Source organism: Haemaphysalis longicornis, unplaced genomic scaffold (assembly GCF_048455015.1).
Source record: "Haemaphysalis longicornis isolate Haplotype H1 unplaced genomic scaffold, Haemaphysalis longicornis Haplotype H1 scaffold_12, whole genome shotgun sequence".
NCBI lineage: Eukaryota > Metazoa > Arthropoda > Arachnida > Ixodida > Ixodidae > Haemaphysalis > Haemaphysalis longicornis.
In genome coordinates, this window is record NW_027526225.1 from 75,215,957 (window position 1) to 75,241,416 (window position 25,460).

Sequence of the window (25,460 nt, forward strand, 5' to 3'; positions counted from 1 at the left end):
CGACGAGGGTGTCGCGCAGGACCGCCCGCCGTCTCCATTCTCGTGAGCAGGCGTGCACGAAGAACAGGACATCGATGCCCTCACGACCGCGCGCTTCCACGGCCCAGCCTCCGCGGTGCGGAAGCCGCGTCGCTTCATACTGCTCGCCCTCACGTAGAGCAGCCTGACCGACTTCGTGGCTCCAGTATTCGATGTGCTTCAGGTTCTCGTCCTGAAGCAAGTCCTTCAGCGCTGAAAAATTCCCTAACTGGGAGAATGCGAATACGCTCACTGTCGTGACGAGGATTAACACGGTATTCCGCATGCAGGACAAATTTGTGCCGGCTTTTTCCATGTTGAAGTCTCAAAATGCGCAAACCATGCGACTGAGCGCCGTTTGGGCGATGTTGACCACAATCATGATGATGACGACGACGACGACGACGACGATCATGATGATTATGATAACCTTCTTCGGCGAATAATCAATACCCAGCAACTGATAAGAAATCAAGGATATCTCAGAATTTCTCAGGACATAGGAGTGCGAACGCTTTATATGCAAACTACATGCCGCTGAGGGTAATTTTATTTTTTTTTTGATGCATGATATTTTTTAAGTGTTCGTGCTGGGTGTGCTTCCAAGTTATTCGGTTAATTTCTCACGCGCCCTATGTTGCTGTTTGGTGTATACAGTAGGGAATTCGAATGTGTTGCTTGGAATCGCTTAATACTAGTGTAGTGTGATGATGGGTTTGGCGGCGTGCTATTTTGCCATGTTGCGCCTCTGTTGCGAGCGTTAGGAGTGCTGATTTTGTTTCGAAATACTCCTGATATTTTTTTCTTGGGTATTCTCTTTGCTCTGCTATATTTATTGCATTTGTAAACGAAGGTAATTTGATGCTTTTGGGTAAGATTAATGTGCGCCTAGCATACGAAGCGCCGGATTTCTGCCCATGCTGGAACAATATTGTTACGTGGCGGCAGGACAAAAATGAGACGAACCGTGTGATGGCGTGAAGAGATCCATTTACATTATGCAAATAGCGGCCATGCTAGAGCTCGCGCAAGGTTCGCGCCAGGCACTAAGTCGTCGTCGTCGTCATCGTACTCGGTTGAAGGAGCTGTGAGGGATTGCCCACCTTAGTCCCGTAACATCACCCCCCGGGTCGAAGACGACGGTCCCGGTCGAGGCCGAGGCGACGTTAGTTGGGATGGGGATGAGAATTGCGATGAAAACCTTCATTGACGATGTGCCTGCCACCACAGATGACGATGATGTCCTTGATGATGCCTGGCCGCGTATTCCCTAAAAACATCGCGTAGGGGCCCAGGCCGACCACACCCCCTTCAAACGGCGACGTCACAGCGTTACGTCACTTTCTCCTTGTGCGCGACTTCATGTGACGTTTTTTTTTCTCTCGTTTTGGACAGCGGCCGCTGGTTTCGCTCCGTGCGCGAGGCTGCGGCTGTAGCGCTGCGGAGCTGACGTACATTTAGTAAAAGTTAAAGGCCCAACCACATGCAGCGTACTTTCGGCGTTTTCTCGCGTGGCGACGCGAGCTAACGCGCAAGCAACGCTGATGTCTACGCTCGCCAGATATCGGCGTCGACGCAGCGCGAGAAAGCAGCGGAAAGCTGGCAGCAACGGTCGGGTTTCACATCCTTCTCGTGATTTGGGGTCATTCGTTTAAGCAGAAGAGAATCAATTTCTTCATACCTTGCGGTTATCGGCTGCCTTGAGACAAATTGCAAGCTATTTCTGTTCAAAAGCGCTCATTCATTTGCGGCTTGTTTGTTTTTCATCAGGGAGATCGGGTATTTGCGATAGCTTTTTTCGAGTTAAATAGGGTAGCTCTGGCTACGTCGATTGTAGTATTAGCATGATTGGGCTTGGCTGCAAGATTGGTGCGGGACGACCAAGCTTTATCAACGCCAGAATGCTAGCGACGCATGCCATTATATTCGTTGCTACCACGGCTTATGCGATGCCTTATCTGCGATGCCTTATCTTGACTCAAATAAGGGGGCCGTGGCCACATCGCTTGTGGTAATAGCATAACTGCCCTCGGATCCAAGAGGGGGCCGTAAGAAACAAGCATTAGCACGGCTCAAAGCTCAAACATGACCAAAGCAAATCACTCGACAATATTCGTTGGAAGCCTCTGTTAAGGTACCAAATTCTTGGGGCCCGCGTCTTCCCCTGGCGTGCTCGAGCGGTTGCGCGCTTGTGTGCTGGCGTTTTGTTTTGAGAGTCCGTGGTTCGAATCTCGGCGAAACCTCGTTTTTTCTGCTATGAGGGTTTCACCGGCTTTTCTTTTCTTTTTCATGCTAAACAAAGGGGGCCAGAGTTCCTTGCCGTTTAACCTACAAGTGACGTTCGACGGTACCCTCATTATCAAGGCAGCCCCGAAATTTGATTTGCTCACACTTTGAATACCTATGAAGCTGCAGTCGGTACATAACATCAAGGGTAAATAAAGTTGCAAGTAAGGTTGTGCTAAGTGCGTCTTCGTTCATCATCCTTACTTACCTTGTTCAGATTTGACGGTAATAACACAATTATAAAAACGGATCAACACGCTCGCTGATATCAACCGCAGATGAGCGACCGACGTACGCGTGTGCTTTCGACCGATTGGAAGCAAACGTTCTGCGCTCCGGTACGGAATCCAAAAGACCACCCAAGATCAAAAAACTCCCAAGCATTTCCCCGAGGGTGAACATGGTTAAGTGCGAATGCACGGGGTGATGCTATGAGGGGGAGTAAAGTTAAAATCCGTTGGCATTCGCCCGTGAGCGCGCGCGAGCCGACCCACGGAGGTCTGGCAGTTTATCGCTGCATATATAGGGGGGTACGCCGCGCCGAGCGCGCCGAGCCAGGTGGCTGAGAGAGGAGGCGAGCGCAAGGGGAGAGGGACAGCGGCGCACGGCAGCTGCAGCCGAGAGAGGGAGGAGGAGAGAGTGTGACGTCACGGTGGAGAGAGAGCGCGCGGCAGCTGCTGGGGAGAGGAGGCGCGCTGTGACGTCATACCATGACGTCACGGCGCGAGGAGCGGTGCGGGGAGCGGCGCGCACCCGCGCAGCCACGGCGAGGAGGCGGAGCGAGCGCGGTCACGTGGTGAAGTGACGTCACCGCGCCGTGGCTACCGACGCTCCTCTCCGCTCCACGCCGTTGCTAGGGAGAGGAGGGCTGCGGACGCCGCCGCCGCCGCCGCCGCCGCCGCCGGCGGTGGAAGGTTTGGGGTCGCTTATAAAGTGCATTCGCACTTAAAAACCATTTTTGTCTTCACTGAAACGATCGAGAGTGTTCGCTTTCAGGAACGTAAACAATGACCACATGTCGGTAAAAAAGCGTCCGCCTGCGCCCGCACTTAAAGCATCACGCCCAGCGCTAGATTAACTAGGAACAGGATGGAAGACAAGTGTCTGCAGGCTCGCAAGAGAGTGCGGAGAGTGAGAAGTGAGAACAAGTATGCAAAGATATACTTCGTGTTTGATGCATCCCTTCGCGTACGTCATGCTCGCGCGCGGAGCGAAACCATCGACTGCCGGGACGCAGCGCGATCACAAAAGACCAAAACAAATTTTGTCTTTACTTTAATGAGAGTGCTTTCCGGAACGTATAGGTACGAAAAGGTTAAAGTATTACCCAATTGGACGCGAAATCACGCGTCGCGCGAGTGTCTGCCTCGTTCGGCGGCAATGCGCAGACACGGGCACTTTCAATCGGGATTGAAGTGAATCGCGATCGAGGTTTCGAACGCGCTCGACGCACTGCCTCTGCTACACGGCACGTTTCAATTGCGATCGAGAAGTTGCACCGGTTGCATTCGTGTAAGCCAGATGGCGTCAGATGGCCCGCTTTCCGCTGCTTTCTCGCGCTGCGTCGACGCCGATATCTGGCGAGCGTATACATTCGGCGTTGCTCGCGTGTCAGCTCGAGTCACCACACGAGAAAACAGAGAAAGTACGCTGCATGTGGTTGGGCCTTTAACTTCTACTAAATGTGCGTCAGCTCCCCAGCGCCGCAGCCCCAGCTTCGCGCACGGAGTGAAGCCATCGGCCGCCGCCCAAAACGAGAGAAAAAATTATGCCCACCTCCCCTCACGGGAACCCTCGTGTGATGCGACGCTGAGGGGGTTCAAGCGCAAGCGAAGAGCAACCGTCGACCGAAAGGCCGTCGGAGAGTGGCACACCGGTTATATGCGCAGCGCGCCCGAAGGAGAGGACACCGCGGAAGAGAGAGTACTGCACATGCACCGGCGCCAGTGCGTCTGCCGCGGCTATGACCCAACACCATCCAACACAATCCACTTTATTCCAATCCAATCCAAATCCAATCCAATCCATGCCAAGCCAAGCCCAAGCTAATCCATTCGAATCCAATGCAAAGCCCCTTGCGAGAGAGGGGCATCGGAGAGCAGAGGGGGTGAGCGGCGGAGTGGAGAGCGCAGCTTGCGCGGCGAGGGGAATTGGGGAGGGGCGGACGACAACGCCGACGACGCTGCATGGACAAGGCGAGTGAATGAGATTCAGTCGCATGTAAAAAAAATCCACGGCGCATGAAGTCGCGCTCGAAGAGAAAGTGACGTCACGCTGTGACGTCGCTGTTTCAAGGGGCTGTGGTCGGCCTGGGGCCCCTACGGGATATGGTTTGGGTATACGCTGCCTGGCCCCACAACAGCGATGACTTGAAGGCAGATGCGAACCGTCGGAGGAACTCGAACCCGACGGACGAGAGGGCTGACGACGCGGCATTTTCTGTTCGTCTTGTCTCGACTTGTGACGGCAGGTCTTGATCGGCTGCTCACGGGCTGGGGACACGGGGTGGTGGACGTGGTCGAATGCTCGTCGCAGTGGGCTGGGGCGGCCCGACACGGCCCACATTCCCTCGATGATTTCACCCAGGCCGAGGCGATGCGATGTGGAGGAAAGGATGGGGATGATCCCTCACAATCCACCAAAATGTTACGTGGCAGCAGGATGAAGATGAGACGAACGATGAGATTGGGTGAAGCGATCTATTTACATTATGTGCATAGTGGCCATGACAGAGCTCGCTCATGGTTCGCGCCAGCCAGTAAGTCCTCGTCGTCATCGTTTTTGGTTGAAGGACCTGTGAGGCATTGCCCACCTTAGTCCAGTAACAATATATCACCCGAGGTGGTGTCCACCGACTGTGGTGATGGTTTAGACTTCCGAGGAATACGTGAGGCTATGGAGGCTCAATGATACCACCGTAAAATACGCATCGCCGTGCAAAGAGGCTTGGCTTGCTGCAGAATATGGCCTAGTATGACGTACAGGATATTGAAAATGCCGCTGCCCATGCGCATGCCTAAGATTCATCCTGCCAGTGCGCGGCCCGCTGTGCACTAAGCACTTCTCATGAGTTGGGAATATAATGCGATTCACGTCCAATGAACCGCGTCGCATCGTGTTGCAAATCCCAGTAAATCCACCTCAGTGGGTATATTTCAGGCTTACGTTCAGCCCTAATGTCTGCCTAACTTAACCTGAAACCTTACGACAAGTGAATTAACGTAATAATCGTTGCACATCAAGTGTGTGCCTACTGCAAACGTCTTTTAAGTAGAAAGCCCCAAGGCCGTCACTATACGAGGGCAGCATCAAAAAAGGACGCCAAAAAACAGCACTTGAAAACTCTGCAAGGTAAAACTTCACAGCGTCAAAACAGCCCGCGAAGGCACTGTAGTGGAAGAAAGAGGTGTGTCATTCGGGGGGAAAACCAATGGAGATTGTGGGTTCTTTTGCGATAAAAAAATGGTATGGAGCATATTCGTTTGCCATGGAACTCCTGTTACAGCCATCGCCACCTATAGGTTTTATAATCAAACTAAACAATTATTTGACGGATTTGATAAAACTTTCTGCCATAAAATGAAGAAATAAGACTATTGCGATCAATGGGGATTAATTTAACGAACAAAACTTCTCAAACCAACTGGTAAGCAGCGGCCGCAACGGGGGCTGCTTACAAGAGGAGTTCCTCAGCAGAAATTTTCATCGTGATATTGAGCCCCTAATCGGCTCCTAACGTCACACTTGTCTTCTAGTACACTGTAACGCCGCAAAACCGCATCAACAAACAGTTAGCGAAGAAAGTGCCTAGCCACAAATCATCACATGGTGCAGTGTTGTACCTATAAACCTCCCTGTTTTTCCGTAAGACAGTATCGCATTAAAAAATAATCACGTGACAACAAATAAAATATACAAAACGTATGTGCTAACAGTGATGAACAGTGGCTACGGCTAGAAGCGGTTTGACTGATTAGATAAAATCCAATCAGACTGTACTTTGGCAAGGAAAGGCAGTCTGATGGTAACCAAGTGGCTAAATTGCAATAGCTCACTGTCAGGCCAGAGTAACTGTCAATTAATAATAGTGACTCTGCCTAGTCAGTGATCGCAGAGTGTTTCACCGGATCGTTAAAACCTAGCAGACTGGTCCCTTCCATGTGGAACGACGCCAGCGAGTGCAGCCATCTTGCCGCAATACGAGCCTTGCACTTTGGGCATGCTGTTTTGTCTTTGCAGAGTTGTGGCGTTTTGCTATTTGCGCTCTGATGTTTTGACATTTTTGTTGTGTCGCAGTGCTGTTTTGTCCCATGCTATTGGATGCCTTGCTGTTTTGTTCATACTGCAGAAAGGGAAGGAAAGACGCGTGTTGTTTTGACCACACATGTTTTTTTTGATAAGATTTTCACAAACCGCGCATCGATATACATTGAGATCCTTTGTAGATGCGTTTAACTAGTGCGCAAAAAATCAGCGCATGGTTTTGTTGTTTGTAATTTGGCTTTTAAAAAGTTTAACAATGGATTTGCCACAGTTTCGGCGAAGGTCGGGCTTACTTAAAAGCAGGTTTTAGGTAAGAACTTTTTCATGCTTTTCTCAGTTCTCTTGAGTTGTTCAGTTCGTTTTTCTGAAGTCAATTCATTTCTTGAAAATGTGCGTCGAGTACTTTCTACGCATTTTTGAGTAAACAGGGGTGATTGCGTATTTTGTAAATCGTTTTTTATAATTACGTCTCAATTATTGGGTAGCATCCCAAAAAAAAATGAACATTACCTTGTGATCAGGTACACCCAATTATAGTGCACATTGTCCTGTGCCCTGGCCCACAGAATATGCACTGTTCTCCCCAATACTGTTCCGCCATGGGAAGTGCCATACTGTCTGCGTATGTTGTAGTTTGCCAGGCTAATGGCAGAAACAGTTGGGTATGTTGCAGTTTAGGCCTAGTGCTTTGCTTTGAGGCTGACGTTTTTCACTGGTGCCCACAGCTTTACCTACAATTACACCCTGAAAGATCCCGGTTGGTGGCCAATCCTTTAAGTGGGTACGCTCTCCGTAAAAAGGAACAATAGCCGCAACAAGCACTCCTGCTGCACTGATTGCAGCGTGGGGAGGCAGTAGTGCATTCTGCGGCTATTCGGAAAACCGAGGTTCAAATTCCATCGTTTACATTCCCATTATGTGCCAATCACAGCGTTGGCCATTTCCTTGAATCGACAGCCGCAACGACGGTTTTTCGCAGAATGGGGCACTTAAGAAGGCTTTCGACTTTACCTACCTTTTTTAACCCACTGCGCCTAAGCAAATACGATGAGAGCAATAAAAAGTTTTTGCTCAGCGGCTAGCGGACGCGAACGCCTGGGTAGCAGGTTACCATGACACAAATGCGCATGTGGACGCGGAGATTGCGCGGAGGACGCCTCTCAGCAGAAACGAATGCTCGGCGAGGCACAGGCGACCATCCTGCAGAACAAATGCCCACCCAACCCGTTGGGTCCGGGCGCCCACCATTGTTTCTCTCTAGTTACGAATGCAAAGCCGCATCACTGGCACACGATATTTTCTGCGACAATATAATGCGTGCCAAGAAAAGCGGTATAGAGTGGGATATATAGCCCTGGTCAACATCATTTTTAAATATGTCTCTTAAGACGACCTTCATCAGGGATGAACCCAAGCTTTCCTTATACGAAACAAATTGCTACTGCGAAATTGCAACTATAGAATTGCCACCAGAAAAATTGACCTGACTTTTGCGTACTATTAGAGATGTGGCTGGGAAAGATGCCGGATGCCTTGCAAAACTTTTTGTTGAGAAATTTGTTTTTTATTCTTAGTTACTGCAAGCCTTAGTTATGAAACATTTGCTTGTATATAATTATCCTTTTTTTGAAATTATGCATCGACTCAATCGATTTTACCTGTGTGTAAATCTTAGCATTTGTATTTAGCATTTGTACTAATCTTAGCATTTGTACCATTGCTGTTCAACCTTGGTATGAACCGTGTCGCCCGACAGCTTGAAAATGACACCTCAGCTCGATTCGCCCTGTACGCCGGCGATGTCGTCGTCTGGACCGAAGCGGCAGACTACGACGGCAAGGAAGCCATGCACTCAGAACTTCAGGGTGCCGTTTTTCGCCTAGAACGCTCTTTGTCTGCCTTCAACCTGGAACTCACACCACACAAAACGGAATTTGTCAGAATCAACGGCAAACGCAAAGCTGATCTTTCTCGTATATTTACCCTTCATTTTGGCGCTACATCAATCTCATCCCAAAACGGAACCGTCTGACTTCTCGGTCTCCAACTGTGTAGTTGCACTAGCCCTCAAGCATGGATTCGGAGCCTTTGTACCACTTGGCGTGCTACGATGCATCTTATTACTCTCATCTGAAGCAAGTAGGGTGGTTCACACCAAGCCTCATGCCAAACTCCCGCCATAGGAGTGGCCCAAGGCCGGCTAACATACGTTTTTCCAATATTCAACTATATCCCTCGTCTTCTGCGCGATTTGGAAATACTAAATCGTTCTTTTATCCGCACCATCACGGGTCTCCCTCGACACACCAGAAATGATATTCTAGTGTTGGCAGTTCCTCTTCCCCCGCTATGACAACTCATCGAGGAAACTCGGCAACGTTTTCAAACGCGCCTGGAATTCTCACCGCAAGGACGAGCAATCTTAAAATGCGACACGTTGAACAGCGTCTTTGAGGGGGCACCCTTTCAAGGCCCCATCCCCACATTGGAACGTCCACCACTTGGACTAATCAGACGACGGCCTATGCGGCTTTCCAACCCGGTGGCTAGGGAGCATCTCGTTAGGCGTATGCAACAAGACAAAGCCACTGACGAAATAGATGTTTTCACAGACGCAGCAGGGGCGAACAATGCCGCAGCCGTAGCTTGGACTTGCCCGGAATTTCTACCCCTGGATTAGTCCTGCAATATTTCACATATCCATGGCCTAGTAGCAGAAGCCGAGCTTTTTTGGAATTCTAGGTGCCCTTCAAAGCATCCAAGAGAACAGCCCGTCACTTCCTCAAACCAAACTACGCGTAATCACAGACTCCCACGTGGCACTTCGTGAATTAAATCGTTCTTTCACCCCAAACGCACCTGCCACTACTATACTGAGAAAGATTCGGGAGCTACGACAAGAATTCGTATCCGCTCGTTCGGTTTGGACCCCGCCGCACACCGAGGAAGACGCAGGGAACCAGTTAGCCCACATGGCTGCCCGGAAGAGTGTCTCAACCCTCCCATGGTTTCCTCGGACCCACACCCACAGGACGCGACCTGGCCTGAAAACTACCGCAAGTCAAAGATTCTCAGTCATCAGCGCCTCCAGGAATCCTCCCCTGTGGGTTTCCTCTCAGCTCTAAAACGTCTCCCCAGAAAAAGAGCAGTTATTGCAAAAAAGATCTACGCAAACTCTGCATATACTCCTGGCGTTCTTTTAAATGGACCCATCATGATACAGCTTATAATTCAAAGTGCATATTTTGTGGGGAATTACCCGTCTCCAATCTTCATCACCTTATCCGGACGTGCTATGACTTTTCACAAGACCGATCGGAAGTTTTAAGACTAAGCTCCATCCCGTGTGATGAACAGGACCATATACGTCAAATGCGCGCTAGTCCCACTTTATTAGAGACACTTGAAATATTCTCCCTCAGGAATGGTCTCGATAAAGCAATTTGATTCGTGATTGACTAAGCCCTGTATGGGTCAGTGATTCTGTGACAAGTCCGAACGGACTTTCTATTGTGACAAGAACATATGTGTATTTGAAGACTCTTATTGTAATAATTTTCCCCTTTTCCCACTCTCCCCCATCCCCTTCACAGGTCTTATGACCTCCTCCAATAAACAGCCAATCAATCAATCAATCAATCAATCAATCAATCAATCAATCAATCAATCAATCAATCAATCAATTCCTACAGCCCGATTTTCTGCGTCTAGATGCAGTGCCTAGTTCTTTTCTCTTGCTTCGAAGTAGCTCTGCTGTTGAGGCTTTCATTGCTCGTTATGTTATGTGATACGGCTAAAGTAAATTTTTCGGCTCGTAAGAAAAATCATAATGCATATAGTGCCCAGGAACACTTTGTACTTATTGTATACGTGCGGAGTTTGTACAGTGTGGTAAAGTTGTCGTATTGTTTATGCTGGAATAAAATTCAAATGTCTTGATTATAGCATGACTGTGCGTTATTTCTTCTGGTATAACTGAAGCACAAAAACCGAGCAAGCATAATATAACATTGATCTATACTTAAGGCACGCACGCAACCTGCGTATGTGCGACGCAATTAAACAGCCCAGTGGAGGCGTTGATAGAAATTTGTGTCGGGGTGAGGAGTGCACACGTTTTTGATAAAAAGGTGGGGTCGGGGAGAGTGTTCGAGTGTCATTTTGGGCTCTGCAGCCCATGGCACAAACAAATTCTTTTCGGGGGGGGGCTGGGTACGTGCCCGGTTTCCGGTTTTCCACCCACTGCAATCAAAATAAACTACTGATTGCTTTTGTACAGCAGTGGAAGGCATGAATAAAAATAAAGTTTCAGAGAAAATGAAATATGTTTTTCTAAACACCGAGTCCAAGCATACGACAGTATGCTCAAACACGTTTCTGTAGTCACGAGTCTGTACTAGATATGCTGTCATTGGCTTAAAGCACACACGCCAAGGGCTCGCCAACTTGCGTCAGATGGCAATGCAATGAGCGATCAGCGATCAGAGGCGTGTTGAAGATATTTTATGTCAAATTTTTGCGCTAATGCTACCAAAATGACGTCAGTTTTTGACCGGGACTTGCGTCAAATACGGTTTATTTTTTGTTCCACCGGAAGGGTTCCCTCCTCACACAGATGGTGCTAAGCCCATGAGCAGCTTGAGAGCCGCTATTTTCTGAACCTATGGGCTTCTATAGAAGCTTCACTACCTGTTACATTTACCTTGATGGCACTCTTCACCAACTGCCCACCGACCTAGCCTGCAACATTTCGCCAAAAGTTATCGACAACATCCTGCAGCCTTGCAAAACGAACTAGGAGCTCTCTGCAGCCTGTCATACCCAGACGAATAGGCTCACAGAATGCTTTCAAGTGGCCATAAGGCAAAATGCAAGTTTGGTTTATCAAAAAAACTGCTTTGTCCCGATAGCAGTGATACCAAATTTATCGCAAACTTCGGAAAAAGAATGGCGATATGAAAGAGAACACATGACGCAATGGTGACTGCCTAGCCCCTTTCGGGCAATTTTTGTTATGAAGTCACAAAATCTTATTTGTACGAATGGCGACCACCGACCAGAACACTCACTAAGACACATGACTGGGCGTAATTGGTGGGACCTCTAGTTCCATTTCATTGCATCACTTCCATGCTACGTTGAGTTAACACGCTAAGAATTATGTTTTCGTGCTGGCCAATTTGATATCAGTCCTGCGCATATTGCAGCACGCCGTGCATTCTGAAACAAATTTTAATTCTTTCACGCTTTACTATGAAGCAGTGCACCGATTTGAGTGTGGGGTTCAACGCGCCGACGCAATGCAGGCAATGAGGGTAGCCGTAGTGGAGGGCTATGAATAATTTTCACCACCCCGAGATCTTTAATGTGCGCCGAAATCTCGTACACACGGGCGTTTTTGCTTTTCGCCTCCATCAGAAATGTGGCCGCCACGGCCGGGAGTCGAACATGCAACCAATCTATGCAGCGCAATGCCTTAGCCACTGAGCCACCACGGCGGGTGCGAAGCAGTATATCTCTAACCAACCAAGGGGATTCTCGTGTCTGCGTGAGCAGACAACTACAAGGCTACCACTGGCTACCCAAACAATCATCCCAGGCGGTCACTGGCTTCTGGCTACACCCCTCGCTGCATAAACAAACTGCTGGCCCCACCAGAGTTCGAACCTGGGTCCTCATAAAGAAGCGGACCAAGAGCCCGCCGTCTTTCTGACCAAGCTACGCCCACATGTGGCGACCGAGAGGGTAGACGGTGGTTTGCGTTCAGCGTTTGGAGAGTGCGAGGGCGCTCTTTTCCGGCTACGCATTGAGTAAGAGTGAGGGGGGAGCATTGGAAGAGTGTACACCGAAGACTCTCGTATCGCCATCCTCCTCAGTCTTGCAAAGACGCTAAAAGTGGCCCCCAGAAACAGCGCGTTCCCAACTGCACCGGTGTAGCTGCGAATGCAAAAAAGCATCGAGCCATGAACTGATATCAGATTTTTCTAGTGTTAACGCCAACAGCTTAAGGTGTTACAGAAAAGAACCCATTACAGCAAACAACATTTAGAATACGAAATTCCCTTCCTCTAAATATGGTAGTGATGCAAGTTCATTCTAAAAAGAAGATATCGAATCACACATTTAAAACTCTAATAATGAAAGGTAACGTTCAGGGTTCCTAATTTGTTTCTGTGCATTGTATTTACTTGACATTGGCCGACTAGGTTCTCTGCTCACAAGTACAACTGGTATTTTGTTGCCATTTTATCCTGTGCTTATCCTGATATGACTTAATTTAAATGATGTGCTATGTGCTTTTATTTTCAATACACAGCGGTGTACTTGTATTTTGTTAAGACGGTTTGTGTAAAAATAGAGTTCCTTTAAAACATTTTCTTGGTATATTCTGCTTTGTGATTTAATAGCCATGTTTTGTTTTTTGTATAAAAATGTACCCGTGTGTAAAGTGTGCTCCGAGGAGAGGCTTCTGTCAGGGTAGTCGTCTTTTGCCTTATCTCCGTTTTTCTGCACACAGCAAACATAGTTCCATTACACTGAATTCCATTCAATTCAAAAAGCGCCTTCGCAGGATTAGCAAAGCTACGCTGTTATTTCGAATTATTGTTCGGGATGTTTTTGATGTTCTTCAAAAAAATGTTGTGGAGTATACAGTTCTTTTAGCATGTAGCTTCAGTGGCGCAAGCGCGATTATGAAGCGTGACTGTAGAAGTGTTTTGGGTATAATTATATTAAACAAAACCAAAGGAAGGAGTACTGCCATGGATTACATTACGAACGTTTGGGCCCCGAACGAAGATTCAGTCTTAATGGGGAGAGAGAAAGGTGAGAAACAAGATTTCCCTTCAAGTTTGAGGCGAGCAAACAAAGAAAAAAAGAGAAAGGGTGCGCATTGAATAAAATTGATTTGGAAATTTGTCATTCTCCAGTGCTACGGGAAATAACACAGGCATCACAGGTTTGTTATTACTACCGTAAAAAAGAAAGAGACTTGCACGTGCGACAGTTTTGCTTGCTACCAAGTTTAAGAAATGAAAGGAAAGCGGGACCATTATCTGCGAACTTGAGCGTGATTGGAATTGGGAGGTGTGGTCAGTGTTATCGGAGTCTCAACTATAGAGCATGTGTCGCACGCCACTTTTAAAGCCTAATGTTAGCATCCGAAAGCAAATGTTTATTTTCCGCCTTCTCATTCGATATTAAAGAGAATTTATAAATCAGAGACCTTTGAACAAATTAAATCAAAAACTCCGAAAAAACAAGTGAATGCAGACTCACATTTTAGCAGACTGTTCACAATGATTGCTACTCAGTACAGAGGGAAAAATTTTTATTTGTTCGCGTTCCAAGTAGAAGCAAAATTTCTGCGTACACTTTGTTTCCCATCTACTTCCGTAATTAACATGAGACTCCCTGATACCAAAATAGAGTTTTATTTTTGTATGAGGCTTCCAACCAGGTTCCGGCACCATCGACATTAGAGAACACTTCATTCTCTTTAAGTGCTAAGAACGAGAAACGTTGCCGTAATTATACGACGCCTAGAGAAACAACCAGTAGAGCACCGAGACCCGGAATTCAGCCTTCAGTCAAATTTGTTGTTCGATTAGTTGGTGCACTATGAATTACGAAAATTGCGCTAAATTGACCAACAGAGGGAGGAAGACAGTCAATACGCATACTGTCGGTCTTCCTTCCTCTGTCTGTCTTCCTTCCTCTGTTTGTCAGTTTACCGCAATTGTCATAATTCATAAATCAGCCTTCGCCGAATTTCTTTACTTCTTCCAGGCAACGGAGGGGGAATGGGCGCTTTCTGTTACCTTTCGTTCTATCTCTTCTCCCCGCTTGAGTGAATGGCTTTGTCCGTCATTACGCCGCTACCAAGTTTTCAGTAGCATTTGTTCTTCTCGACATTCTCTTTTTTAAATTGCCCCACTTACCCCACTGAGAGAAGAACAAGAAACACCAACTGCGCCCGTGTTTCTCTCCTTGTTTTTATTCATAAAAAAACACTCAAAATTATTTAGCACTTATTAAAAGGAGGAAACTCGGAAACGATATACACATGCCGTGCTAAGCTTTGCTGACGTTTGCATGTAGCCACTTGAAATGTAGTTTGTTTGACACAGCTATTCCTAAGTAGGTTGTAAAAACCGAAACAAGAGAGCGCAGGCACTGAACAAGTTCCTTAAAAGACATCAAGTTTCAACATTTGTTTGTCTTAACAGAAATATCACAATTTTCCTAGCTCTTCGAGTACTAACGTGCTAGCATCAAGGACAAAGGATAGAATTCTTCCTGTCATCGTCGCTGGGCCATTCAGATCCGAGGCACTGTTAAACCTACGGTTAATATGAACACATGGGGCAATGAGCGCGTTGTGAGGACATACTGAGGGATTCTAAAAGTGCTTCCGATATTCCTAAGGTGTGGTACTAAAGTTCTGCTAAGTGCAAAAGGCTCCTGAGCACCTTTTCCTAGTCGGCAACTTCGGTACTACCCTTGTCAGAGGGGCAATTGCTATCCGGATTGAAGGGAAGCGCGATTGAATTTACGAGCGCGCTCGACGCAACGCCAAAGCTACACGGCACGTTTCAATCACGATGAAGTTGTACCAGTTAAACTCTCGTACTCCATGTGGCGCCGAATAATGGGCTTTGCGTCCGGCGTCTGGGAGCTTTCCGTAGTCGTAGGCATACGTAACTATATAAATGTTGCCTCAAAGTTATTTGGATCAAGTTATTAGATACAATTTGTGGCATTAGTTTGAAGTTGTCAACTTCTGTGCGATTACTCAGCGGGAACAAGAGTATCACCGCTTACGCCTGTTCGCGCTTGGAAACCGTAATCGCATTTTGGAAACCAGGATTTGGTTCGAGCGGGATCGGGCTTGATCGCGATTGAAACTGCCGTGTAGCAGCGCCCGACGCGGACCGACTCAATCGCTATTCAAAGTGCCCATATGACAGGGGTATTACTTACCAAGACAAAAAGTGCCCCCGTCGCATGCCCCTGCGCGAGCGACACGAGTACATGCAAACCATTGGGGGTGGTCACGTGGCGTAGGTTGTGGTAGTTGGCGGTGGTAGTTGTAGTTGTTGTTGTCGTACGGGTGCGTCGACGGCGCTTGAAGGCCAAGCATGACGAAATGCACGAAGCGTTGGAGCACAGGGAGTTTGCGAGCTTGGACGAGTTCCTGCGCGCCTTCGACGTGCGGTCTGGGGATGAGTACTCGGAGATTCTGCGGGCTGGCGCGTGGCGTCCGCGCGTGCTTCACGCGAGGACCTCCACCGAGAAGCGAGTGAACACGTTCAACCCGTTGATCGGAAGGGTTCTCGACTCCAAAATTTACCTGCAGATCATCCTCGACCACTACGAGTGCGCGGCGTACGTCGTGGACTACGTCAACAAGGCCGACGGCGGCATCTCGTTCTCGTAACGCGGGGTCCGCCGCTAGCCACTGTCGTTTCGAAACCGTGTCTCGCTCTCAATTCGATGGATCCGCAGCTCGGCGCTGACGACTGGCGGCGGCCTCCCGTTCTCGACGTTCGGGATCCGCGGCTAGGCGCTGACGCTTCGCCGCTGCCTTAGCGCGCGCAGTAGAGGGAGAGGAGGTAGCACCTGCTGCTGCAATGCCTCTTTCAGCGCCGGAGCACGCGCATGCGCGCCCGCACCTGTTGTTGAGAGCGGACAACGCCGAGGGACGACGGGTGACAGTGCGAGTTAAAGAAATGCTCTGCATTTAAAAATTTCTCCATCTCCCCAAAGGGAACTATGTGGTGATGCAAAGCACGGGGTTCCGTGTAGGTTCCACACCAGAGCAGAACCAGCGCAGGCGGTGTCTCGGAGCAGACTGAAAGTGGCGCAGCGCGCGCACCTGTTTTTATACAGCTGGAGGAGAGGAGAAGGGAGGAGAGACGCGCATGCGTTGAGGTGGTGTGGACGGCGCAGTAAGAAGAAAAGGACATCACTGTGATGTCTCTTTAAGGGCTTCCCCTTTAAGGGTTCCTGGAGCGACAGTGTTACCGGTGTCTTCCTGAGCCGGCACGAGACGAGCCGAGCGGTGAGGAGGAAAGCGGCGTTATCACAGCTGGTTAGGGCTCCTGGAGCGACAGTGTGGCCTGTGTCTTCTTGAGCTGGCACAGGACGGGCCGAGCGGCAAGGAGGACAGTGGCGTTATCACAGGTGGCATGGAGAGGGGGACGAGCAGGAGAGGTGTCGACGGACGACGGAGGGTCGAATAAGGGATGCCTTGCAAAAAAATCTCCAATTGCCCAACCGTAGCTTGTTCGGTGTAGGCTCTATTGTGTTGCCGTTATGTGGTTTCATTCATCAGAGCACGAATGGGAACGTGGTGTAAAGCCCCATGTAGAGACAGAGAAATGTCTCTAAGCGAGGAGAAGACAGCGAAGAGACCGACACCGGCGTTACCTGATCGAACACCTACTGGTTCTCGTCTTTCTTATAAATGCGAATGCATTTCTTAGTCGGGGGTTGTCGTGCTCCGTCGGCGTGCGCCTGCATTCCTCCAGCGCGAGCGCACGTGAGCGCGCGCCTCGTAGTTCTGCCTTCGTCGTTGTCATCGTCGTAAATGCGAATGCATTTCTTAGTCGGGGGTTGTCGTACTCCGTCGGCGTGCGCCCACAGGTGTTATCTCTCCGCGCTCCTCCTCGCCCCTAGCAACAGCTGTGGCGCGCCTAGCAACCGGAGCAGGTGGTAGCTCGGGCGGGAGAAGCGGAGGGCAAGGGCAGAGGAGGAGCGCTCTCGCGCGTGTGAGGGCGCTCGCATCGCGGAGCTCGGGCGGAGTAGCGGAGAGTGAGTGGAGAGGAGGAGCGCGCTCGGGCGTGTGAGGGCGCTCGCATCGCGGAGCTCGGCGGGAGAGAGAGCTCGCGCGTGGGGCGGGCGTGTAGCGCGGGTCTCTCTCTCCTCTCCGCGTACCCTCTCTCCGCTTGCTGCGCTCGGAAAATGTATATAAATGCAGTGGAGCGCACGCCTCTCTCTATTACTGCTTGCCGCAGCACACTCATCGGTGCACCCAATGCATTCGCATTTCCGCACGATCCCCTTCGGGGAGGTGGGGGAGTTTTTTTTTATGACGCCTTTATTTCTGCTTTGTACAGGTTATAAACCTTGCGACAGAACTGGGGGACTTTACGGTGAAGGGGGAGGAGGGCCGCTGTCCACGCCTTCGAGGTGGGGTGGCCCCGATGTAGGCTCTGGATAGAAACGGCCGGATCCTCTCTCGTCCTTACAATATTGAAGGGAAGCACGCCTGAGCCGGAGTGCGTCCGATGGTGCAACGTGAGATGGTGGATCCATCCACTCCTTGAGGGTTCCAGGTTTGCGTACGCCGAAAGACTGAAGGGCACGACTGAACATATTTCGTGGCTTTGCTCTCGTCTTTCTTTATGGCGTGCTCACGCTCCTACCCCGCTGCCCGCCCTCTTCGTCCTCTTCTCTGGTTGAGCTGCAAGGCGCGTGGAACTTCGCGCCACAGCTTTGCCACGGGAAATTCAACATCCTCGTCTAAAGTTTTCAGTTCGTCGTTTCCGTTTCCCTTTACGTTTAGCTTCGCGTGCCTTCGTTGTATCAGTAGCTTCTTGACGTAGTTTGAATGAGTCAAGGACATAAGGCGCGTTCGCAGCACTTGCTCCAGTCTCGGTTTTGTAGCGCAGTTGGAAGAGTGCCGCGCATGTCCCGTTGCGGCCAGAGAGTCGTGGGATCGAAACCGGGCACCGCTAACTATTTTATTTTTTTATAGTGTAGGGGGAGAAGTGCGGACGCCGGACATAGCCCGAGCAAGAGATGCTTTGCATCTAAAACTCCTGCCCAGAGTTAGCGCCCTAATATTTTGTCATCAAATATTAGGTCTGTCACTTTGTAAGAATAGGAACGATGACACGTTTGTTGCTAAAAACGTATGAGTAAAGTGCTTGTACAAGGAATGTCACTGTGCGCGGGTGAGAATCTGCTTGTTCGCGTGGAGCAGACAGAAATATCTTTCGTATATCAACCAACCGGTTAGCAACATGATTTTGTATGGGTAGGAATAATAATGCCATTTTAGCACAAGGTTTGTTCCAGGGGATGACAATGCGGCATTACGTACGTAACCACAGTTGGCTTTATTTTTACATGCAGGCCAGCATATACACATATACACAGTCAAGCACCGAACTACGCTCGTTTGGTACAGCCCTATTTCCGCTTCGCGTCCGAGAAGAAAGAGAAGAAAATATTTCGAGAAAATTCATTATGGCCTAGGGGGACGGCAGAAGCGCTTGTTGCGCTTTATCAATTCAGTTGCGCTTGACCAGTTGTGCCGTCGTATCTTGGAAAGCAAGTGCATAGTCACGGGACTTCAGCCTGGATGATAAGTCCAGCCTCACTCCCGCGTGAACCTTTTGGTCCAAGAGCACGAAAGACCAGTAGAAGCGCGCGTCCAGGGTCCGCAAGTCTTCTTCAATGACCTTCTCGCCTGTATCGACCAGCCAGTGCATGAAGATGCAATCGGTGACGAGAAGGCAGCTTGCGTTTGGTTCTTCAAAAAGGTACAAGTGAGTAATGTCGACGTGGCCGATTCCCTGGAGCAGTGCGAGGTCGCCGGTCACGTACGCGTCGTCCTGCGTTGGCCCGTAAAAAGAAACAAGTAATTGTTGAAACGTTAGCACGTTTGCGGAATTGCAGCTTCAACTCTTTGTATGGATGAAAATACGTTTATTAGGGTGCAAATGAAAGTGGGGAATGGAAAGCGGAGCAATAAGAAAGCAGTTCTACTAACGTGGAAGTTGCCGAAGTACGGAGTAGTGGTTCGCCAGAGGGGCTGTGGCGCCATCTTGTGACTAGTTTCAGTATCAGCCTGGTGTTGATAGCGAAAGCCGTCAAGAGAGGGCGGCGGAGCCCCATTAAAAGTCCCATGAAGTGGCCGTCTAATTGACTTTTCATTAAGGGCAATAGTGCTATATTTCATGCTGGCTTTCGTGTTTTATATTACCTTGTACTTTTTGACGCAGAGCAACAGCAGCCTCCGTGGCAGTAACGCAGCGCAGAGTCCACCCCCCACACGTAGCATGTGAGTAACGTGAGATTCGACGGCCCGATGGGGCAGACAGAAGCTTTGTAACTCGAGACGCCGATTCTGTCCTGACTAGCGCAAACGGTTATCTTTTCGAAGCCCCTGTATTGGCACGTGACGCCATCATCCTGGAGTAATTACGACGATAATCCGGACCCTTAAAGTGTTCTGCACTTAAAATAGAATGCCTAGGTCGAACCAGAGGACCAGGGCTAGAGATGCAACGACTACTGCCTTAGCCCTTTGGATCAGTGAGCGCTGATTATGAAGGGCTAAGCTGACCAGGTTGTCAGCTGTGCGTCGTTTTAACTTTTTATGTTTCCATACACAGTCAACCGTGTCGTGACACTGTAAACTATAAAATAGTGGCTGGTATGGGCTGCCAGAGAGGGTCCTATTTACACCTCACATTCCTCCCTCCTCCATGAGGACCATGCCCCTTGGGCCAATATGAAGGGACGTTTAGTCCATGCAAAAGCAGGAAAACTGGGCCCACGTCGGCTGCAGGCAGCTCCAGTCTTCACATCGACGATGTTCGTAAAGGGAAGAGGAGCTTAGTGCCCAAGCGGTGCCTGTTGCAGAAGCCGAATGCGCCCGGAGACTCTTTTTCGAAAGCGCGTCCTTCACTTTTCCTGCCATTTCGAAGCTCCCTCTTCTTTCTTATTTATGTTTTTTTGTGGCCTAAAGCCACGAAAGTGTCAATCAGCTCGGCATCAGTTCGCGCCAACCGTTTTCGTAGAAGTCATGCTATCAAGGCAGGGTCTTTTAAAGACGATACTCTTCGGGGAACTACCTAAACCATCCAATGTCGGTCTGTAAGACTGAGTGTCTAACCTTCAATTCAGCCACGCGGCCGAAACGGTAAAACAAATTTTGCAACGGGAAGTTTATACATCCAAAACCTTTCGAAATCGCAAACCTGGAAAACGCATTCGTACATCAAAAAGAAAACATCCGGTACATTGAAGGCTAACCATCAATTCATAGATGGCCCTGGCAGTGTGCTTTACCCAGAGGCTCAAATGCGCTTTAGCTTTGCGGGATCAAATGAAAATACGTGTTAAACACAGTATTTGGGCCAAAAAATGCTAATAGAGCGTGAAACCCAAGACTAGACCTCGAGGTGGTATTCCAAGCCCACAAAAATCGAATGGGTCCAATTGATGGGGCTTGAACAGTGGAAGCCCGGAAAACTGAACTGATTAAAACAACGCCCCATTGTATTTATCCTGGTAGGAACGACACGGGAGGGGATGAGTTGACAGGATAGCGGAGGAGAGTAGAGGCTTTACGGGGAAGTTTTGTGAAGACATGTGCATCGAAGTGAAGAGAATATTTTCTTGCAAATGGAGAAATGTTTGCGTAAAATTGTCTGAGCGAATAGTTGTTTGTACTCGTGTTTTTCCGTAAGTAATGGCGTTCACGTACGTTTTAAATAGCATTACGTGATGTGCAAGCCATGATCGTCTTTCATTCATGCTTTGCGTACTGCAAGAAGATCATTTTTTTCTTTACTGTATAGGAAATATAAAGTAGCCGCAGTGTAAACTCCGCAGGCTGTATAACACAAACGATGGATGGCTCAACGCCGCCAGGCGCCCTCCCCCAATAATGTCTACCTAATAAATACTTCGAAACGCTGAACAAAAAACCATTTTTCCCGTCAGTGCGGGTCTCGATCTGTGGTAAAACGTGGGTGCGACGACGAGTACTCCCATTTGAAGAGAAGGCTTCCCACAAATTGGACACACTCTACGTAGCTGTAATGGTAATAACTGACACTTGGTGGTTTAAAAGAGGACTGTTGCTAGTGAGACGCGCTCCAATATTCCATAAATGGTACGCTATGCATGGCCCTCCGCCACTCACAAACCAAACTTTGGCGCCCAGATATTAACGTAAACATATAGCTCCTTTATTTCCACTATATTCATCAGGTAGTTGTAGCAGAAGAGGAATTTTTTTGATGATTGGACTGTACTTATTAAAAGCTCAACGTGACAATTTGCCTGCCCTGATGTGTACCAGCTCTGTCAGTAAAAATAGCCTTTCCTGCATAAAAAGCAGAGAGTGAAATTGATTCTTTTATCTAGCGTAATACCCAGTGTCTGGTGGTGCTAGAAGCATGAAATTATTGCAGATCAGCGCAAGTAAGCACATCTACTTTTGACAACTTATTCGAGCGTACATATTCGAGCGTACACACAAAAAAAAGGTGAATTTTGAGCCCGTATTTTCGCGATAGAAGTGTCGCTTTTGCAGGAAGTGCACGCAAAGGGGACAAGAGGCCTTACCGTGGGGTGGGGATACACCTTGGGTGACGCTCTAAGGAGTGTTCGCATGACGTTGAAGGTCATTATGACGGCCCGGCCTTGACACTAGGTGAAGTACTCCTCCATTGGGACGTCGTCCATTCTCACAAAAAAACGGGTGCCCGGTTCCCTCTCCACTGGCTGGCCACCCAAAACGTAGCAGTGCAGGCGTGCGGGCTCCCGGGATAACTCCGTCTGCAGGTACTGGCTAAGCTGAGACGTAGGAATGAGAAAACGGAGTAAGTCGTCAGGCGTTAGCTGCACCAATATGCGGGTATGACACTGAGAACCCGGAAACAGCTCTTCGGTCGTAGCAGTACTGATATGTCGGTATAAAAAAAGAATAAAAAACCGTAGCCAAATTTTAAGGTGTTAGCATAGGCAGAATCTTAGCTTGTTCGATAATAATTGATTAAATACTGGGCAGCCTAAAATTACATCAGGGCACAAAGACGAAAGACGAAGCACAAACCTTGACACTACCTAATTAATTTTTTTCGCCTCGCCTTGTATATTTATACTCTCCTCTAGCTACCTGGTACGAGTACAATCGTGCGCAGAAAAAGTTTATCCGTTAGCGCAACCGACACTGTGCTGACACAATCGTCGATGTTTCCTTCGATTTCCATTGCTTCGATGATTTCCCGCGCTAGCCTATCACTGTTTTTATGGATGGTAATGAAGCTGTTAAATCTCCCGCTGGGTATGCGCCATTCATCATAATCATCATGAAATTGCCCCTGTCAGTAAAGTTGTCATCCCCGCTAAGGGCAGCCATGGCCCAGGTCTCGCTTTTCTCGGTCTTCCGTTAATATTTCTGGTGCCGTTAAGCCCGGGAGAATGAACACGTGCGGCGAAAGAGACTACTGACGTCCCCTCCGGCTTGAGGTTCGTGGAACCCCGTGATTTCGACTGTTCTTCCGCTGATAAGCCCCGCCCTCAGCCGGAGGTCAGCATGGCTGGCCCTAACCACGTAGTGACGACCGACCGAATGCGTGCGATCGATAAGCTGCGCCGGCATCAACGTATCCTTCGCGACGCAAGTACCCGACTGCTAAAGGCAGCAAGCGATCTTCTTGAAGCCGTCTCTGCGACTCCTCGCGACCTTCAAGAGGCTATTGACCTCCTGGAAAGTAAGGACACTGCACTTTATGAAGTTGAAGAGAAAATTATAGAGCTTCTGGACGATGATGAGGTTGAGGGATATTACTCTGACGCATTGGCTTACCGAGAAACCATAGATTGTACCATTAACTGTCTGCGCTCGGCCTTGAACTCACGACAGGCGCCCGGCAGTAGAGTCAGTACAAGAGGAACTGCAGGCAAGCCAAATGACCCTCGAACAATGACCCTCGTGTACAACGGTATTCGGCCAGCATCCCATCCAGACGACCACCCTCACTGCGGCTCGCGTCCATCAACCTCGGCAGCTGTCCTGCCGAAGCTCCAGGACTCAACTTCGGATGGTGAGCCGAGTCGGTGCAAGGGGTTTTGGTACCATGTCGAGGCAACGGACCATAGCCACAAGAAAGTTCCAGATATTGACAACGTGGGAGCCAGCAGCGAGGTTGCATCGCGCGTCCCAACGAAAGACAAGCGTGAAGAGCACGAGGCTACGTCTGCCACAGAGAAGGACGACTCAGCGGTTCCTGTCCGAGTAGACGACGCAACACGTGAAATGAAGGACGTTAAAGAAAATGTACAGCCTACGCAACACGGTTTAGAGTGCATCGTTCTAGACGCCATGAAGGGCGAGTCCTTGCCGGAACTTCTTAAGATCCGACAAGCTCAAACCGTTGAAGAAATGTTTGAGGTTGCAGTCATGGACGAATGCCAGTCATTCTGTCGAACTGGAAATGGAAAACCAGTAGAAACCTTGCTGTTCTCTTCTGCTCAGTGCCAGGAAACAGAGATATGTGATCAAGAAGTGGCCGAGCCGTATGGTGAGCTGAAACCTGTCCAGAAAATGCGCTCGCCAGGAACGAGCCTTACAGAAGAGAAAACCCAAGGAAACGACAACACCGATCTAACACAGCCCGACGACAAGACAGCCCAGGTTGCTCGCCATCACCTTCAGGACAATCACCGGAAGACTGAAGGACCTGAAATCTTTCTGGAAGCAGGGCAGAGAGTTTGGTTGTCATCCGCATTACATTGGCGGCCCTTGGCTGTCGTGAGATCTGCACGACGGCGCAAGCACCGGTGGAGACGAAAGAGGGGATAACATTCCCCGACCACGTGGCAAGGACTTACCTTATGGACAGAAGAACCAAAATGTTAGGACTGCGGATTTATTGTTCACCCATCGATCATCTCGGGCGCGGGAAGATGTTAAATCTCCCGCTGGGTATGCGCCATTCATCATAATCATCATGAAATTGCCCCTGTCAGTAAAGTTGTCATCCCCGCTAAGGGCAGCCATGGCTTCGGTCTCGCTTCTCTCGTTCTTCCGTTAATAGAAGCCATGGAAGTCCACTTCAAACTTCCATGGCGTCATTACTTGGGGCAATCTCGGCAGTGCTTGGCCAAGTGACCTGGTGGAACGTTTTTTGTTGCGACCTTGTGCTCTCGAATTCTATTGTTGATACAAAGGCAGGTCTGGCCAATGTAGCTTTTCCTGCACGATAACGGTAGCTTGTATACAACCCCCTGCACACATGCTCTCACAAAGTACGGTGGTTAGTTGTGCAATGGCCCTCTATAATTGGAAGATTGACATGGCGGCGCCTGGCATACCCTTTGTTTGGGGATGAGCACACAACTGTCTCCCCCTCTCTGGCTGCTATCTTCTTAATGTTGTGTGTGATTCTGTGCAGCTAAGGCACAACCGTTATCTTGCTCCATTGAGTAGCCTCTCTAGGACCCCTGCCTACTTTTCCTTTTATTTTTTGAAGCAACGTCTCGCAGATAGACACAGATAGATAGGCAGATGAGATTTGGTCTGTGAAGCTCCTCTCCAACTCCCCGCGGTGGCTGAGGCGTTGCGCAGCTGAGCACGAGGACGGGGGCTCCATTCCCGACCGCGGCGGCCGCTTTTCCGATGGAGGTCAAAAGCACAAACATCCGTCTGTACGACATTGCGGCGACCGTTAAAGATACACAGGTGGTCAAAATTAACCTGGAACCCTCTACCACGGTGCGCCTCCTCACCCTTGTTGCGTTGGCGCGTTAAACCCTGCAATCAATCAATCGAAGCTTCGCTATATCTCAGGGTAACATTATCCTCTTAATGCCGAGTCCAGGGCAGTGTTCGCAATCTTCACTTGACATTCTAAGAATGCGCAGAGTCAAAGGATAAAAACCCTTCCCTACCTGCGGTGCATATCTCAAACACGTGGTATCAGGTCTTAAGTGCAGTTTTTGGTATACAAAACTTATTATTTGTGGGCTGCAATGTCGGCCCCTAAATGGCAGTCGTAATATGAAATATTACAAAAGGCGTAATGAAAGCCTTAATATGAAATAAGAAACCAGAAGTGACTCATCAGGCATTAGCACGGCTAATA